Genomic DNA, 19,726 nt, shown 5'->3' with positions numbered 1-19,726 from the left:
AAAGAGCGAGGTGAGTGCTGTGTGTTGCTTGTCAGCCCCTGTTAAAGATTTGTGTTGCTGCATCACATCACGCTGAACCACTAAAGTGTTGCACAAGCGAAAGGATGATACTTAACCCTCCTACATCCACGGCTGAAAAACCCTTGAGCAAGGCACCTAAATCCCCAAACTGCTCCCTGGGCTCTGACTGCTCACTACTCCACGATATTAAAACCGCCTGCATCATATTGTTTAGTTCTCCCTTTTGCCTCCCTCAAAGTTCAGACGGAGTTCAGATGGTGTCCTAACAGCGTCCTGGTGGCAGAGCCTTTGGGTCCTGTGGGTTGAGGGGAGGGGCCTGTGTTGGTCAGTCTTGTTCCAGATACAGATACGAATTTAAAAGCCGAGTCAACACCTTGGACTCTATTTCTTGGTTTTTGAGATGTACTTAAGCAGTTTTTGTGGTGTGGAAGGCTGCTGCCATTAAGGATTGTTGCTATGTGGTGGGGTTTCCTGGTCAGCAGCAATATTTAGGTGGGTGGTGCGTGTCTGAATAACATCTACAGGAATCCCAGGACAAGATTACGCAGCAAAACACTGCATTGGAACAAGATTATTAATGTCATTCCCTTCACCTGTCACTGGTTTTAATCTTGTGGCTGAAGGGTGTAACGCACAATTTTTGTGTTTACGTTCATGATGGCTTCTGCTGCCAAGGATGCTGGAAAAAAAAAAAGACTAAGTTATAATGAAATGTACGCATTGTCAATTTTAAACCACCTACTACAGTAGAACAACTGCTATGGACAAGAGTATTGACTGTATTTGGACACTTAAAGTGAGTTCGTTGTTGGCATCTTACTTCTGTCTTTGGTCCAAGTCTAAATTATTTTTTTTTTCTCCTTTATTTTGTGGTAAATTAATAAAAAAGATTAATCTGCTAAAGTAACTAATCATAAAAATATTGATTAATTAATGGATTGAAAGAATAACCTTTTGTTCTCAGCCCTATTATTATATAAGGAAAGACCACTGAGAGCCGACATGGACACTCCTCCTACGTCTAGGCTGAACTCAGAAATAAATGATCCCTTGCATGTTTTGAGGAGACGGGCTGGATTAGGATTCCGAACGCTTTGCTTTAAATTCTCTGACCTAATTTTTCAAAGCACATCGACATAAACACACAAAGAACCTATAGAGTTCACCAGTAACCTCCCTTCCTGTTTCCTTTCATGTTCGTTTGTTTGGTGTCTAAACATGTTTGCATTTGTTGTACAGTATTGTTTGTATGGTGCAACATGGAACCTAATTAATCATCGCAGAAAAGAAGCTGATTCTATACATAATGGAACGTAATTATCCTATCTGCATGCACAGTGTGACATTATAGATACTTGCAGTGGCCCTTTGGCGAATAAACATGATTTATTAGGACCATTCAAAAGGCAAAAATGAAAACAATTACCAACACAACACGAGTTTCACAACTGAAAAAGGGAAAAAGTTTGACAAAAACTGACATTTTGTTCCTGGTTCTTCTCAGTAAACACTTTTAATTTGATATTTACTGTCATTGTTTTAACCACTTAAGAAAGGTATTAAAAGAGCTGCGATCTCAGACCGTAAAAATCACTCCTCAAAGTCACTTTGCCTTGTGTCTAGTTTTAAAGTACAACATACAGCTTCACTGGGAGTTCAGATGTTGCAATAGTTGTTTGACAGTGACTGCATGTTGCCTTATTTATTTGTAGACATGGGGCTTCTCCCTTGTGTTCTCCATCGTCTTTGAGGTTTAACTGTTCCTCTCCAATATTCAAGCCCTCCTTCTTTGCTTTAATAGGACCGGTGGTGTTGCAGATGTAGCTTTACTGTGGAGCGTGTGTGGAAAACTGATAGTCCTGGGGTGCAGAATGTTGCATGATGCTTTTACAAGTTAACAAATATTTAATGTGTCCTTCCGAAGAGAGAAAATGCATGCATAATGCATTTATCCAAAAGAGTCTGTTGTGGTATCTGGATAGTTAAAGTGAAGCTGCAGCCAGTGGTTAAATGATCAAGCCTTTCCCTCTCAGACTTGTCATGTGGAAGGTGAGGAAACATCTCTTGTGCTGTGACCAGGTCAACAAAAATATGCTGAATAATGTAAGTGAAGCAAAGGTGTTTGAAGTATATCTCCGCTGACAAATGCAAACAAAAGAACCGCTTTAGGCTGAGTAAAATTACTGCTCTTTTTGTGTTGCGTCCTGCTGTGGTATAAAATCTGTATTTTCATATTATTTTCATATAATGTGGCATAGCTTGCCTATGCGATGACAGATGGGCGCAGTCCTAGCAGTGCATGTAAAACTGGCAACTAAGTTGTGAGGCAAACTAATAACATGCCAGCCTGGAAACCGGCCCGAACTTCCCCCACAAATAAAATTCTCGTGAGGGAAAGTTGGTGTGGAGCCGATCCATTGGGGGCTGACTATTCCCTGGTAGTAGTAGATGAATTTGTTTACAATAAACTGACTGTGGTGGCATTTTTTTTATCCTCTGTTTAGATTAAAGCCTGCCCCATAATGAAATCCTAATGCCATGTTACACGACTCGTATTTGATAAATAATAATAATAATAAATAATAAATTAATTACGAATGGGAAAACTATCCTGTCCTGCAAAAAATAGCCTTTACTGTATCTCAGATAATTCACCTTGGTTATACTGTTGTATATCTTACAGCAACACAAGTCACTCCATGTCCTCATTATATTATCATTATATGTTTTACTCCTTACCTGCCCCTCATTTTACCTTCCTCAGAGACATAGATACTGTAGATACAGCGCTGGAACGGGGACCTCTATTTGACGTCGGTGTACCTTTGTGGTATTGTATGCAAATTGAAGGGGATGAAGTCGGAGGATTTTTGATGTGCAAATGATGATTTTGGGGCACTGCAAATTTGCACACCAGTGCTTTTCTGTTAATTGCCTTCCCTGTGGAGTCACGCAACTTTATCATGGAAAGAATGAACGCGAGCACAAAGAGAATGGGTTTCGGCTTTTACGGTTTGAACCAGAGGAGGACTTAGTGTATTCAACACCGCAACACTGAATAAAATCATAGGCTGTAATTTTAGAGAGTGCTCTACATTTCTGTGCCAAGCAGAGCCCAAGTCTTGCAGTGACAGAGGGATTGGCTTTCAAATACAAATAGAACTACAAATTGCACTATACTTCTTCTCCTAAAAAATGGCCGCGGTAAACAGTCACAGTAAATGTAGCTCACTTTAAAAGAAATTCCACGTCTGTGGATTGCACTGCTTGAAGCTGCAATATGTGTGTGCCAGGATCAGATTCACCTGCCTCACCTTTATCGGTCCTCTCCGTAATAAAACTGTAATAACATTCTATAGCCTTATCACCACGGCCTAGTATCTTATAATACAACAGGATAAGGTCGGCTCAGGAAGACAGTGCAGCCTAACATCCCATCAGTGACAGGTGAGCTACACTCCGCTAACCAGGCTTTGATCAGCTATGGATGGTGTGTAATCAAAGGCAAGAAATTTATATAACTCACAGAACGCTCTGCCAGTTGCTCTGCAGTCGTCAAAACACATTGCAAAGAGGTCTGAACACATTACAGGCATCAAGCATCAAAAAGCCTTTCTGGTGCTGCTTTGGAGGCAAGAGAGAGCTTTACTCTCAAAGCACAAAAATCAGAAACCTGTTTTAAAGCATACTGGCAACTGTAAAAGCAAAAAAAAAAACGAACCTCAATTAATTCATTGAGAGTACGTTTTTTTGTTTTTCTAGAGATGTCGGACCTCAGTGGAACTTTGAACAAATTCTTTGTTGCAGTCGCAACAGGAGTTTACGGTGAACTGAGACTCTGCATAGTCCACAGCTACTCAAAAGAACTTTCTCAGCAGATACTTCAACCTGTCAAGCCCAAGCGTAACTAATGGTATTATTACCAGCCGTATGTCATTTAGGTTGTACCCACCGTCGCACCAGCATGAATCTGAGATCTCATTAATGTTATTGGTATCTCTTTTCTGGCTATAACAGCAGTAAAAAATAGATTTTAATCAAGTTTTAGAGACGGGGATGATCAATGAAGTTAATCTTAAAGCATTGTATTTGTATGATATAGAATTTTCCTGCACAGAGCATGGCTGGATATGAATGGAGGGATGAACAGTTCTTCAGTTTTAGGGTATACAGTGCAAGAGGTATTTTTTTTTTTTTTAAGTATTGAATGGTATTATACAATATCTTTGATATTTGGTCAATAATCATAAACTGAACCTGTCATGAAATGGGATATAGTGCAGGACTGTTACATTAGAATGCATCGCTTTTTACTCTAGTGTACCTAATACACTGGCAATCGTTTCACTTATTTTAACTCACCGGATCCCTTCTTAGGACTATGAGAGTTTGTGTCAGGCTGTGAGAGTGAAGTAGTTCATTCTTTGATATTTATTCTGATGTTATACTCGTGTGGGATTGAAGAAGGGCCCCAATATTAGCTTATAAATGTTCAGGTTAATTGGGCTTAAAATCTCTAAACAATGGGGGGATTGCAATGTTTAGAAACTGTAACTGAAACTCGGGTGAACAATGTATTAGTCTTCAGAAGTAAATCAACATAATGTTACTGTCGTAGCAAATAACCTCGCTGGGCTGGTGTTTGTAAGACTGACACAACATTAGAATTCCTGGTGCTTTGTTTCGGTTGACAACAAATAGTCCTATCAAGGCCTTAAACGTGTTGGGACAAGAGACCATGAGATCGAGGCAACAATCAGTGCAAATAATATAATGCAAACAGAGTTCCTCAAACATTTACCACGAGGAAACACTCACAATTTTGGTTCTCGCTACCAATTTCTCCGTGTTGATAGCGGACGTAGAGCAGGCTATCGTCCATGGTATTACATAGAAAGCGATAACGGCAAAAAGACAGAGCACAGCCCTGAATCGTTTCGTGCGGGATATTTACAAAAGAATTATTGTACCGAGACGAGCAGAGCCTGGAGTCCACTTGCGACTAACTGTCGGCTACAAAGGGAGGAGCTGGCTCCAAAAGAGAGTCCTTTTCTATGATCCATGTCAAAATGCAAACCTAAATAAACATGCCCACAGCCTGGTACAGGAAGAGTTTTGGTCTCTAAAACTTATTTCCGTTCATGGTAACTGTACCATGAATGGTGACTGTTTTTATCGAACACACGCATTTAAATTATATGGAGGCTAAAAGTCATGCATAATAAGGTGCGTGGCTGCGTTGATTGACAGGTGGGTACAGTCACAGGTCGCTAGCTGTCTACCTTGTTGTCACCGGACGCTTCGGCTACACTCAAGGCACCACATTGAGATTAAAAACCCTCTCCTCAGGAATCCTGTGCATGATGTCACAGAGAACACGTAGATGCTAAATCTGCATAAGAGCTGAGGCAAATTCTTAAGATGATTGAAACAAGCTACTACTCTTGAAAAACTTTGCTCAACTGTACCTAGGAGAACAGTGCTGTTTTAAAGGCAAAGGGTGGTTCACTCCAACTATATGATATATGACATTATTTTTGAACTGCTTCTCTCTGGAATACCATATATAAAAGCACCAAATATCTAATCATACAGTGCCAGTGTATTGATGTGCCTGTTGTTCAGTGTGGGATGACTGGAAAGGCCCTGATTAGTTTTGACTGAGACTGCACCAGCAGCAGATTGTCTGATAGGAAAACCGCCAACTTGTGAATTCTCAGCGGCTTGTGCTGTTCTTTCAGCGTGCTGTTGGTCCAGTGCTCCAGCACCACTGCTTTCTGTTTTTCCCCGTTTCATTTATTTATTTATTTATGTATTTTTGCCGCAGTGAGATTGTTCTTTGCTCGCAATATTTCAAAGGCAACATGTTTATTTTTGCACTATTGTGCCTTATTTGTCAGATTCAGAGCGAGAGTTTCAGGTATTGTCTTAAAACGCTCACGAGCAAAACAGTCTCATTGATCTATATCAGTTTTGTTTATTGCGTTTCAGTATCAGTGAGCGCTCATTTTATTATTCCACATAATAATGTATTATCAACAAATAATTTGAATGCATCTATTCACGACATGAGAGTGTGCTGTCTCCTCGCTACTGAGAAATTGAATGCATCGCAGGACAAGTGGTGCTGCGCCGAGGAACTGAATCATTTGCTCTCTTAACACGCTCACGGCTGCCTGTAGATAAGACTTTGTCTTGTGTTTTAAGCAGATATTTGACGCAAAGATGGGTGTTTTCTGTGCCTCGGAGGAGCGAGCAGTAAAAATTGCCAAGGTTGACTAAGGACAGATAAGAGTCACAAATTTATTATAATTAAGCGAGCTGCCCCTGCCTCTCAAGCTGTTGTATTATCTGCTTCCAATGACAAAAAACAAACCTGAAATGAAAAGGAAGACGGGGGGTCATAAAGTATTGGTCGCTTATTCAGAGCTATTTCAGTCTGTAACGTGAAGATGGATTGAAAACTTGCAGCTGGTATGACACTATCTTTAGAAATGACTTTGAAGTGAACAATTGAACACACAGTTAGACTTATTTTACACTAACAGCTGGAAAATAGCATGCACGGTAAGAGGTCAAAGCTAGTATGTAATAAAATGAATTACATTTTCCTTCATTTGTTGCTCATTAAATAGTTAATAGGTAGTGTGATAACTTTACAAGCCAAGAGTCTGAATCATTTTTACATTTTTTGCTACATTGGAAAATCAGGAGAGATAGAAAAAATGCACTTTTAGTTTGTCTAATGTGCGATGTTAGATTGTTAGATTGGTTATTATGTTGGTCTAAACCAGATGACATTAGCAACTTTATTGGAGGAGGTTCGGTCTTTCCATTGTCATTCATTTTTATTTTGTTATACTGTGTTGATCCAACATGGATCACGTGAAATTATTTCCTGGATTTGACCAATCAGTGGGCTGCCACCTGTTCAGTGAACCTGGGAACAGTTTTTGGGGTTGGATACTTGACCTCTTTCCGAGGGGCAACATGTTTAGATATGTTATCAGGATATAAGCATTGACTGCGTGTATGTTAGACTGACAACAGATGGAAACTGTTGCAATTTGTAGACAATAAGAGGAACATTCTCTCACCTTGACTTCTGTGTACATGACGCGTTTGCTCCTTTTGTTTGAAATGCTTTGTAGCGTTCTTTGCATCCAGGTATTGTTTGACAGTCCCCGATCGTACGACCTACATACGATGTCTCTTGGTATCTTAGCCAACACGTTGACGCACCTGCACTTTCCTCCGGGATTCTTACTGTCATTCCTACTGTAACTCCTCCAAACACCACGCTCGCATTGTATTTTCAGAAATGTTCCAGAAACCCGGCTCTTTATTCTCATGACATGCCTATTCTTATCATTTCATTTTGAAAAGAATATCTACTGGAAAGAGGTTGAACCTGGAATAAAACTGAACAAAGTTGTGTGTGTGTGTGTGTGCGCGCCCGCGCGTAGGTGAGCGCATTTGCATACGCATCAAGTGACAACACAACCACTCGTAGAAATAAAGGTTTCTGAAAGCTGACCCAGGAGTGTGGCGGCTCGGTGATTAATAGGGGGGCAGTGCAGGGGGACTGCGGAATGATTAATTGAAATCAGGACCTCCTCATCTGCAACATTTTGATGAAAATGAAGGGTTGTGCTGGAGTGAGAGGGAGAAGGCTGTAAGGTACTTTAATGAACCAAGGTGTGAGCAACTGTGCCAGGTTCTGTGTGTTGGTATACGGTGGCTATGCCTCATGTATTACAATTGTTTTACTCCGTCTTTGCCTCAGTCTGCTGCATTAAAACTTAACACTGACAGCTATCCAAACACCTTCTCCTCACCGGCGTGCGATCATTTAACCTTGCCAAGCACAAAACCACAGTTTACAGTTGGGCCTTTGATAAAGTTTAATTTACCCTTGCCTGAGGGGAATGACATTGTGCTCCGGTAACTTTTATCTTGTTCTGTTTTACTGCTTCCTCCAGTCACGCAGAGTTAAGAAACAAATCCGAAATGACGAGGATACACCTTGAGAGGGAGCGTGAAAACAGCCTTTTCAGATGAGCAGCAATTATCACTCAGCATGTGAAGGGCTGAGTTGTGCTCAAGAGGAAAGTCACTCCACTGCATTTGCCTGATTGAAAATCAGTTCTCATAAACACCGCAATCACCTTTATAGTCTGCCCCAGACAGCTTGATCCTCAGGGGCTCTAACAAACACCCAGGGGAATACGAGGTGACATGCGGTTGGTGATAAGAGGGAAGTGATAGCCTACTTTGTCATGAATGTATTTCCTTCAATTGACATTAAAGACCGAAGGATCTAATTAGTCTGTGAGCAGCTCTGTGTAGGTTGCTCTACAGTAGAAGTAGTAACGGAGCAAAAACCGTCAGCTCTTTCGACTACTAAATTGGCCTTTTGAACACTCGTGATTATATGTTGCCTACTTTAATTTAGATGGACTGTACTGTGCAACTTGTCTTTTAACCTTTTCATAAATTAGCGATTGTATCTGCCATCTAAATTATTTTCTGTGCTTAGGAAGTATTAAGACAGTTGGGTCGGGTCAGTCGTAACCCCTGCAGGCTGCAGGCGACCTTTTCTCATAAAGTCAGCAGACCACTTTCATAGTCTTTTTAGCAATTACTGACTTTTTATTCTGCTTTTAAGAGCCCATCTGTTCCTCTCACCCGCCGTAGTTAAAGGTCTGCGACTCTGCGCATGTGCGCGAGAACAAAACTTCAGAGACGCTACGTGCATGCGCCTGCAAACATTTTCCATATAAATACAACATCACCAAGATGTTGAATCAGACGTCCAGAGGGGGATCGTTTTGTTAGTTCAGATTTTATCGTGGTTTTTCCTTTATTATACATAAACTAGCAAGGAGCAAACGTACAGGTGAAAACAAGAGATGAGTTGCTGGGAAGGATTTTAATCAAAAGAACAATCTGACATAATGACTTAACAATTATAACATTAACGTGTGACAGTATTCATCATTTAACCGTGATGCGTCTTCAGTATGTAAAAGCAGTAGCGTAAACCACACCTGTTATTACAGAGGGATGTGTTGGCTTCTGATTAAACTCATCAGGCTTGACACAAAGGCACCACTGCAATTTGACCTCCATCTTCCCAAGTTTTCTTTGAGAAACACACGAAATGCCTCCCCGGAGAAGCAATTAATGCTCAAAATAGAAAAAAAAACACAATGTATTCATTTTTTATATTGTCATATCAGTCAAAATTGTCCTCTTTCCTTTCTGGTGAAAGATAAACAAAAATAAAAATAGACGCTGATATAATTATTCAGATTCGGAGGGACATGTTGCATCTGCTCGGTGCAACCGAATGTGACAGGACCGACTTCAGTGCTGCTCTGTTTTTCCTCGGGCCAGTCTAAATGTAAAAGAGATACAGACTGAGAGAGGAGGAGGAGGAGGAATTCTTAGGGTTGCTCTGACTTATATCTCACATAAGCGGGCTTTAAACCCCCTAAAATGGATCCAATTACGGAGAGGACTTTTTGGTGACGCTTGTGGAGCTGTGTGTAATTGTGTAACCCTAATTTTCCTGGCACGGAGGCTCTGACAGAGGCCTGTCATCTCCACTAAGCCTCTTCTTTCAGGCACGATGCTGAAATGAGATCTCGTCTTAGCTGCTGAAATGCTGGAAGTAATATAATGGACACCAAGAGAATAAAATTACCTTCTTACAGAGAAATCCCTTTTTAAAAAACGTCCTTTAGATTCCATATCTTCTGCCCCCCCCTCAGCTGACATGATGCAGTGAGGAAGGCTGTGTGATACCCACTCTCGGTACAACCTTGCTGATGAGAATAAAAAAAAAATTCTCTCTCAGTCACGGCAATGAGGAATTTAATGATGGCATTAGATTAAAAAAAAAAAAAAAACAAAAACATTTTTTTTGAGCTAACTGGATTCAGTGGATAATTTACATGTGGGCTCACATGTGCAAATATCCCCGGAAGAAAAGCAGAATCCCTGATGAAGAAAAGTGCAGACCGGCTCTACCACGTCTCTCAGACTTCATAAGCAGCACAGCAGCATCCTCTGCCATGGAGGGCTAATGGCTCATAAATGTTTTATAGCAGTGCATGATAGCGCAATGACATCTGGCTATTCTGTGCCTACCTTCAATATTGCCACTTTTTCTAGAGAAAGAAATAAAAAAAAAAAATCTCCGTTTTTCCTCTGCCATATCCGAGAATGAATAAGATAAATATGTTTTTCCTCAATAAACCGAAAGATGGCACAAAACTGTGGGTTTAGTTTTTTTTCCCCCCTCGCAACAATGACAGAAAGGACCCACGGTTCTCCTTACAAACACGACTTGTTTTGAATGTTTGGTTTAAGAAAAATACATTAAGGTAAGATTAGGGTATATTGGAGTGTCTGTGTGCGTGTGCGTGTGTGGAGAGGGGGTGTGCGGGTCTGAAATTACTGCAGATAGTAGCAAATCTCCTGCCTTTGATCTTTGCAACCATCAAAGAGATCCGTCCTTCCAAAGTCAGACACCCAGCTACACGCGGCGCTGCGTTTCATATGCTTTGAGAGAACGTCAAACAGCATCTCTTCATTTCTCCCTCGCTGGTCAGTGATCTCGGCTCAGAAATACAGTGAGTGTGCGTAGATTACAGGCTGTCGGCTACCGGCACATAGTTGGCGCAGTAACAAATGTAAAAGCGAAGAGCTACACGTAGCTATCAAATGTACAAATAACACAATAGAGGTATTGTGTGCCCTTTTCTGATACTTCTGACAGTAAATCAAACCGTAACTTGGAGTCCATGCCTAATACACTAATACTTATTCAAGATGTATCTTTATGTTTATTAACATTAAAGATTACGTTTATTTATTTATTTATTTCCTTTGCTGGTTTGCGTTGAAGATCACTCTTCAGCTTTACACTGTGTACATTTCCTTTAGTACCACAGAGTATTGTGTTATATCCTAGGTTATGGCATCCTGTTATACTGTAGTGTATGTGCAACCTACCATACTTTATGGACAGTGTGTTCTTTGTTTATTATTTTTTCCTCTCTCTTTTTTCCTTCTGGTGCAAAACCCTAGTCTGAAACCCACAAAATATTTGATGTAGATGTGCACAGAGTCACTGGTTGGTCTGGAGTCACGCCGTTCAGAGCTGATTATGCCCCAGCAAAGATCTGGCGGACTAATCAAAATGTTTGGCCAATAATGGACAAAAGTTGTAGTACTGTCAACATGGTGTGTTACCAGACTTGTGACTAGCTGGCTATGCCAGGCTAACACAAAACACTCAATCTTTGGGTAAATCACTGTCAGTCTCCCAGCTGTCTCAGATGTATATGCTAAAGACACTTAACCGATCAAAAAAAAAACGTTTCACTCAACTGACTGCTGTTAGAGACACTGTTGGTCTTTGAACTATCATACAAGTAAAACTCAACCTCCCACACTCACGGATGTAAATTCCCAAGGCAACAACACTTGCAAAAGAGAGCACCAACAGGGACACAGCAAGCGATGTCATGTTACCTTTCAAATGGAATTTGTGAGTCTGTAGTTAAGAGATATGAAGTAATGTAAACAAAACACTGCTGCTAGACAACGGTTGACATCTAGAAGGCAGAGGGAGGACAATTTAGCGAGCGACTAGATGACGTAATGTAGGAAATGCGAACACTTTATGAAAGGAAGACGCTGTTGGCAGTGTTACCATTTCAACACATCTTATTCTGCTGAGAACTCCACACCGCTAGATCACAATTGATTAACTTACCATCCATCTCGACCATTTCTGCCAACAGCAAAACAAATTCAGACCTCTGCAAAGTCTTGAAAGGCGTATATGTGGTGTCCTCTCCATGGTGCACACCTGACCCTACATAGGTCAAGGATGAGAACTGTAGCCGTTTCTACAGGTGATTAGCAGAGCCGAGATTCAGGGAATTGAGATGGTTTCCCAGAGCGAGAACAGCAGCTCCAGGCAGTCTCACTCTCAACTCTCCTGCTACTGCAGCCAATACTGCAACAACATTCTTGCTGCTGTGAAATGTAGCAAAACTAATGTTATCCAGCGCTCGAGCAGTACAGAGCAACCTCCGCATGTGTCTTCAGGCTTCCAGTTTTTTGGATGTCACTCCTCGCCTTGGTGATGCACACGTGGTTTCTTGGCATTGCCTGATCACAGCACTTCATTTTTTTTGGTAATGTTTGTCTTACCTTCTTTTGTGCTGTTTCATGGCCATCTCTCATTGTTGGACGTAGCATTAGGAAGATTTACTGACATCCAATTCCCTCTTGATCTTGTTCTAAAGACATTACAGATCAGTTCCCGTTTGATTTGATTTTTTTCCCTCTTCTTTCTCTTCTTCTGTCCATTTAAAGGTATCTTTAGGACTATTTGGGCATTTGTTGTGTTTTGTTCTCCTCTGCTAACAATGACAGTAAAGTGATTGTTGTAGCTTTAGACAAACACAAATTGCTCAAATCGGCTGTCATAATGACTTTGATTTTTAAGAAGTGTTCATGAATAGAAATACATATTTCTGTATATACTTCTTTGCTTCCCTACTCTGCAGTTGAAGCCCTGCGCTTCCAGCTAGTTATTTTTGTCATGTGAAAGTGGCAGAAGTATTTAAACCTCTCTCTGTACCAGTTTTCCAAGCAGATTTTTCTCACACAAACATTTTAGGGTCAGAACAATATTTACTCTTGTGCCACCAGGGTGCTGTTAATCTGCAGCTTGCACTCCCCGCTGCTGAAATGACTCCTTCTTCCCCGCAATTGCTCTGGGAAATTAAGCTTATTCGACTGTTTTCCATATAGTGATTCACTCAGGGGAGCAGTATCTGCAAACGTAAATGTAAATGACATTATGCCTTCAGATCCTCTGGGTGGGAATCTTTGTGACTTCTTCTCAATTTGTCTGTGGCAGCGTGGAATTAATATTCTCGGGCCATGTTCCGTCCCCCGTGTCACTCTTCATTCAGGTGAATTGCTGCCGTTTCTGCCAATCAATGACATTTTGATGACAAGAAAGGCAACTCTTCAGCCCAACCAGTGCACAGTAATTTGTCATTTACCACCGTGAAGATCAGCATCAACAATATAGTCTCACTGCACCCACGACAACCATCGACCCGTCTTCTGTTTGTGAGATTTATTCAAATGTTGTTTTGCAGCTTTCTCAAGATATTGGCTAGAGCCTGCTGGTAATGGTACACAGTACGAACTGTAGACAGTGATTGCTTGTTTTTTTCCATAATGGAGGAGACGACTAAGTGAAGAGACATTTAAAATTGATCTGTTTGCTGAGCAATGGAAATTCAATCCACTGCAGGGTTCAATTGGTGGACTTTCTTAATGTAATGACGAGTGAACGTAAACATTTATCATTGGCCGGTATGCCGGTTTTTGCTCATGTGCTCACTGTACTGTAAATGCATATTAACTTTATTAGATCATTCGTTATTAGATTCATGTTGGTATTCCATAAACTCATTTATGGGTAGTTATTGTTTTGATCGATTAAAATTCCTTGAGGTAAGGCTAGGAGATTTCACAGCAGAGTGGCTCTCATTCTTCCAGAGGGTTCCCGCAATCTATTTCTACCATTTCAATGGGTCGATTCTGACAGTTTTGCTATTTGTGGTAGCTCTGTACGCATTAATATTTAACACTGTGATGATTTCTCAAGATCTACCAAACATCACATTTCATCCCTATTTATCTCAACATTTAAAGGTGACCTGCGAAGTGTATTTTTTTGGAAACACCCAAAAGCTTGACTTGCATTTGATTCTATGTCATAAATATATTCCCTACTTACCAGAACTTTTGCAAAGCTGATTAAAACCACATCAAATAATATGTAATATTATAAAGTCTGCTACCATCAATTATCCATTAGCTAAAGGTGCGGCAACCGGCAGCATATTGTTTTGACACTTATTCTAACTCAGTTTTGTACTTATTTAAGTTTTGATGCCTCTCCTTCATTAAGAACCAACCAGACTCTAATAAAAGGCCACCTCAGCCGTCAAGTCTTACCCAGCTCAGAGTAAACTTGTTCTACTTTGCATAGTTGTCGTGGTGTCCATCTCCCTTCGAGGGAAAGTGACAAATATCCGCCAGTAACGACTAAATCACTCGATAAAGGAGAATAAATAAATGTAAATTTAATTACCCCCTATGCTTTTGCCGGCATTCATGCGACATTGGGAGTGTGCATGTGGGAATTTGTCGTTCAGGAGACATTGATTAATTATGCCACACACAATTAGCCCATCAAATGGAGTGTGTCCTCCTCTCCTGTGGAAAGGTGATGTCAGAATTTTATGGGGCATTAGGCAGTAGTGCTCCTTGTATTTTCTCACAGATCGCCAGTGGTAAGAACACCGGGGGAGGTGCACATTTGCAGGCTGTTTTTGTATGAATAGGGAATTGCGAGGCCTGCGGGGTAAAGAGAAGGCTAACTGATCCTTTTAGACCAATGTCAATACTGATACCCATCACTGTTTGCACTCCCAGCAGGGTCCATGGCCTGCCTGTAAAGTCTCTGGCATCTCAGTGATTGAGAGAAGAAATGACAGTGAGACAAATTAGAAGAGCAGGCCGAGATGGCTGCCCCTATAGCTCTTCATTCCCCAACGCAAATTGTCTCCTAATATATAACTTCTAGGTCTTTCACAGTCCTTGAATGGAGACTATTACCCTTAATATGAAGGTTTTGTCATGGTGATTAGGAGTTCAGAGCTTTCTATGTATTGTACAGTATGTAATCTACCACTTCTATGTGACACTTCTCTTCATGATCAAACATCACTGATATCTCAAGAAATGTGAAGTCTATACTAAACCAATTCTCTGCTCCTACCAGGTGTTTCTGGGATTAGTCAGGCATGAAGTTGCCAACATGTTGCCTCATCAGTTAAAAAGAAGAGAAAAAAAAACGTGGAAGTTCTAATCTCCAGTACTTTTAGAAATGTCTTTCTTCGTGGTGATTGCTGTACTCTGTAGAGTAGTTGTCAGTCAAACAGAGGAGCGAGGATGTCTGCATTCCTGGATTTTCTGTTTTCTTGTCCTCTTTGGTTTTCTGCGATGGCCGCTGCCTTGTGCTAAATTACCAGTTCTTTTATTTATTCAGAAAGTCATTCTTTCCTCCACGCGAAATGCAAAACTCATTATTTTTGATGCACCAGGGGCTGTGCTCCCCAATCCCCATACCAGATGTGTGGAATTGTGCGGTATCTGCGGGTAGAGATACACTCATGATTGTGCTACACAGTGAGCATGATAATGGGCGTTTATTTGAGTGGACGGTGTTGGTTTATTAACGTATTTATGTTTGTAATTCTGATTCTGAAGCGCCTGCGCCTTTTAGCGGGTGAGATTTTAACAAGTACAGTAATTGGTTACTTAAGGGATTCATTTTGCATTTCTTATTCACATATTTTACTTAAGATTACCACGGCAAGCAAGTGTGCCATACTCATGTGTTATCTGCCAACGAGGATGCCATAAAAGAGCATCATAAAATATCAAATAAATTTCTCAGGGAGCTCATAACAAAGCTCCCTCAGGCAGCTTTTGTGCTTTTGTCTTTGATTTTGCAACACCAGACATTATGGTTCCTTGTCCAAAAAATGTGCTACAACTTCACGGTAGTGTGAAAAAGCCTCATTTAACCTTGTCATCCTTTATTTCTTTCATACTTCACAGCCATTTTCAAGATGGCAAACTCGAATGTGAGGGTCTCATCGGTTTCTCAGGCCTCGTTTTATTTTTTATTTTTTTCTCAGGACCGTCACTAAAATGACTACACGTTTTTATGGTGGACTGGTGTTATTGTTCATTCATCAATTTCCCTTTCAGTTTTAGCTGATGAAGGTCGCTGTACAGCTAATCTGTACAGGTTGTGCTCTGGAAATCATTTCCATGACAACCGTTCGCTTAGTGACTGACTTTGAATGCACTAGATAACTCAATCTGCACACATTGGTTCTGCATGAAAAGAGACTTTCTGGTTCAGGTAAAAGAAATTGCAGCATTTTCAGCGATTTTAAAAAAACTACCAAAAAAATAAAATTGAGGAACATCTAGTATGATCGGCCAGGCAGTTAAACTGTCGCTGAATGAGCTTTAGCTTTTCAACCCACTTTATCTTCCATTCGAAAAAACAAAAAAATGCACATGTGTAGTATCAGCGTGATGGTGAAACGAACACTGCCCCGAGACTAAAGTGGGCAGATGTGCTCTTAGTAAACACTCACTAGTTGGGACCAAATCCCAAATCGGTCCTCTATAGATAAAATATATTGCCATAAGTATTCGCTCCCCTGCCTTTACATGCATATGAACTCATGTGACATCCCATTCTTAATCAACAGGGTTTCATATGAAGTTGGCCCACCATTTACAGCTAGAACGGCTTCAACTCTTCTGGGAAGGCTTTCCCCAAAGGTTTAGGAGTATTTTAGGGAACTTTTAACCATTCCCCCAGAAGCACATTTGTAAGGTAAGACACTGATGTTCGACATGGAGTCCTGGCTCACATTCTTCACACTAGTTCATCCCAAAGGTGTTATCATATCAAGCTATTGGATTGCAGTCAGGACTCTCTGCAGACCAGTCAAGTTCTTCTGCATCTTTATGGACCTTGGTTTGTGCATTGGTACACAGTCATGTTGGAACAGGAATGGGCCATCCCCAAACTGTTTACACAAAGTTGTGAGCATGGAACTGTCTACGATCTCTTGGTATGCCCAAGCATTCAGAGTTCCTTTCACTGGAAATAAGGGGCCAAGCCCCTCTCCTGGAAAAAAACAAAAAAACACCAACCCAAAAAAAAACCAACACCATTATCCCGCCTCCATCAAACTTTACATTTGGCACAATACAGTCAGACAAGTACCTTTCTCCTGATCCATCAGGTTGCCAGAGGAAGCGTGATTCCTCACTCCAGAGAACGTCTCCACTGCTCTAGAGTCCAGTGGTTGTGTGCTTTACACCTCTGCACCCGACACTTTGCATTGCAGTTGGTGATGTATGGTTTGAATGCAGCTGCTTGGCCATGGAAACCCAGTCCATGAAGCTCTCTACACACTGTTCTTGAGTTAATGTGAAGGCCACGTGAAGTTTGGAGGTCTGGAGCGATTGGAAGTTGCCGATCCCTGTGCCCTATGCAGCTCAGCATCCGCTGACCCTTCTGTCATTTCATGTGACACTTCGTGGCTAAAACAATTGACAGTTGACTGTGGAATATTTGGTAGTGAGGAAATTTAGTGACTGCACTTGTTGCAAGTGGCATCCTATCACAGTACTACACTGGAATTCACTGAGGTCCTGAGAGTGACCCATTATTTCATGCAGCAGTCTGCATGTGTACGATTGGAACAGCTAAATTCTGTTATTTGGAAGGCTGAGTGAACACTTTTGGTAACATAGTGTTTACACACAGTATTTAGATGCAGGCCCACGGTGCAGGCTTTTTAATACCATAATGCACAAAGTTAGACCTCAGTATTAAGAGAGCTAAGATGTAAACCTCAAAGTACCACTGCAGCCTCCTTGGAAACCATTGATTTCCTCTTTAATATGAAACATGGATCTACACCTTTCTGTGTGGTCAAGGATAATGGCTTTATGAAGTGTATATAACATTTGCCCGGCGTCCTTTCGGAGAGAGCTGCGGTAAAAGTCTGCATGCTTGTGCCATAGACTTCAACATGAGCTGGCCAACATGGGTAATCTTTACAATAGTATTATATTACATGCTCACATGAACATTGGATTTTATGGTCACTCTGTGCTCAGAGCCTGCTCTTGTGCAGATGGCTTGAAGGGATAAGGTCTGCTCTAGTGTCAGGAGGGAATAGTTATTTCATGTGATAAATACGGCTCTTGTGCCATTATGATGCTGCCTCTTTTCAGGACATAACCATAACTCCTGAAGCTGAAGCTAATGCATGTGTGCGCACGTGCCTGCTCATACTCTATTCTTTTTCATAGGACGTGCTGCCAGTGCAACCTGCATGCTGAAAACACTGACGCGATCTCATCATAATTTTATCTTAAGTAGGCATTCCTTATGATAAGGCTTTATTTTAGCACCAGAGTGAATCTTATTCCTCCACGGAGAACTATTGATTATATTTAGAATACAAAGCCGCAAGAGAGTTGTCTTAATGCATTCTTTGTGTTGAGAGCAGGGGACGTATGATCATGTTGGATAAGATTTTGAGGCAGAAGAGTCACCCTTTGTTTCATTAATGAGATGGAGCATTTTCTGGGCTTTGCTGTGGGAGCACAGTGATAATTGATGAAGGTCTAATGTACTTATTTATTTGTCCAGTCCACTAGAAGGAGGGTAAAAGCTGTGCCTAAAGATACAAGTGTATGGTGGGGGAAAGCAAAGCCCTATCTAATCCTCATCCTGTGCCTGCAGTCAAGCTCCTCTTCATCTCCTCCAATCACACAGAGCTCCCAGCTCTACTCTATTAATTCCTGCACATCGAAGACATCATTATTTAATACCAGCTGCACTGCGCTTCCAGCTTAACCTGCATTGTGGAGATGGTTAACTGATTACCTTTAACCTTTAGTGAACATTATTGAGGACATTTCAGAAATAAGAATGCCCGTTATGCCTCCTATTACCGTGTGAGTTTAGCTTTGATGTAAAAAAGTGTGGTGCGCGTATATCCTCTCACACGGTCTCGCCTCCTCTGGCCTCGTTTCTGGGGTAGCAGGCAATAAATGTGTCATTCTAAGACCAAGGCATGACTCTGAGGGAAACCTCAGATCCCTCTCAAATCATCTGTTGGAAAGAGTGAGAGACAGAGAGGTCAGTGGTTTCACAGTTGTTGTTGTTTTTTAAAATTTCTTTTGTCTGTCGGCCACTTACCTGCAACCACAGCCCAGCCCACTTAACCAAACTAAAACCTGCAGGCGGAGGGATGGGCCTGCTCTCTCAGGGGTCAAGTTGTGGCGCCTGTACTGTCAAGAGTCTGTTACTTTCTATCCAAGCTGTGACTCCTGAGGGATGTCCTCCGATGCTCGTCTGTGGCATTGTTTTCATATAGAAATGGGCAGCAAGATAAAGATCACCTGGCACTAAGGACATGTAAATAGACTAAATGACTTGTACAAATTGGTCTCCTTATTTTAAAGATCTGGTATCCGTTCACACGTCTAAAGTCTTGGTCTTTTATTATTTGCTTTTTTGAGCAGGTTATGTGTGAATGAGTTTGTGTTGCTACTGAGATTTGTTAACTCCCAAGAGTTAAAACAACCTATGTCCAATCATCACGGTGGCACGTTCTCCACTAAAGGAACCGCAGAGCAAGGGGGTTACCTGGTCGCATTTGAGATTCAATGTAAAGTCTTATTTGGTGAACTGAAGTATACGTGGAATCACACACTCTAACTCTTAGCCTTAGCCCCGCTTAGCCTTGGACCTGTTGTGCCGCTGTGTAATGTTTACCATAGCAGTTCTTGGGAGAAACAGATTTATCGGCTGAATGCATCCACAAAAGTGAAATTCACCAAGAAAAACTAAACAGCTGAGACAAACCAGCATGCTGACAGATTTCCCCCAGTCATACTGTAAGACGAGATAACGAGATAACGGTGCAGGTTTTTGCAAATCTGCTAATGCAGATTTTTCTTTTAATTGAACTTTTAATTTTATCCT

At 41.2% G+C, this 19,726-nt stretch overlaps 1 long non-coding RNA gene across 1 annotated transcript in view; it reads left to right on the top strand.

The window, feature by feature from the left end:
* The window catches only part of LOC125005323, a 179,289-nt gene that overhangs the window by 18,143 nt on the left and 141,420 nt on the right, over positions 1–19,726 (top strand). The window lies entirely within an intron of this gene.

This window comes from Mugil cephalus, chromosome 3 (assembly GCF_022458985.1).
Source record: "Mugil cephalus isolate CIBA_MC_2020 chromosome 3, CIBA_Mcephalus_1.1, whole genome shotgun sequence".
Classification (NCBI taxonomy): Eukaryota; Metazoa; Chordata; class Actinopteri; order Mugiliformes; family Mugilidae; genus Mugil; species Mugil cephalus.
This window is presented reverse-complemented; position numbering and strand designations above follow the sequence as displayed.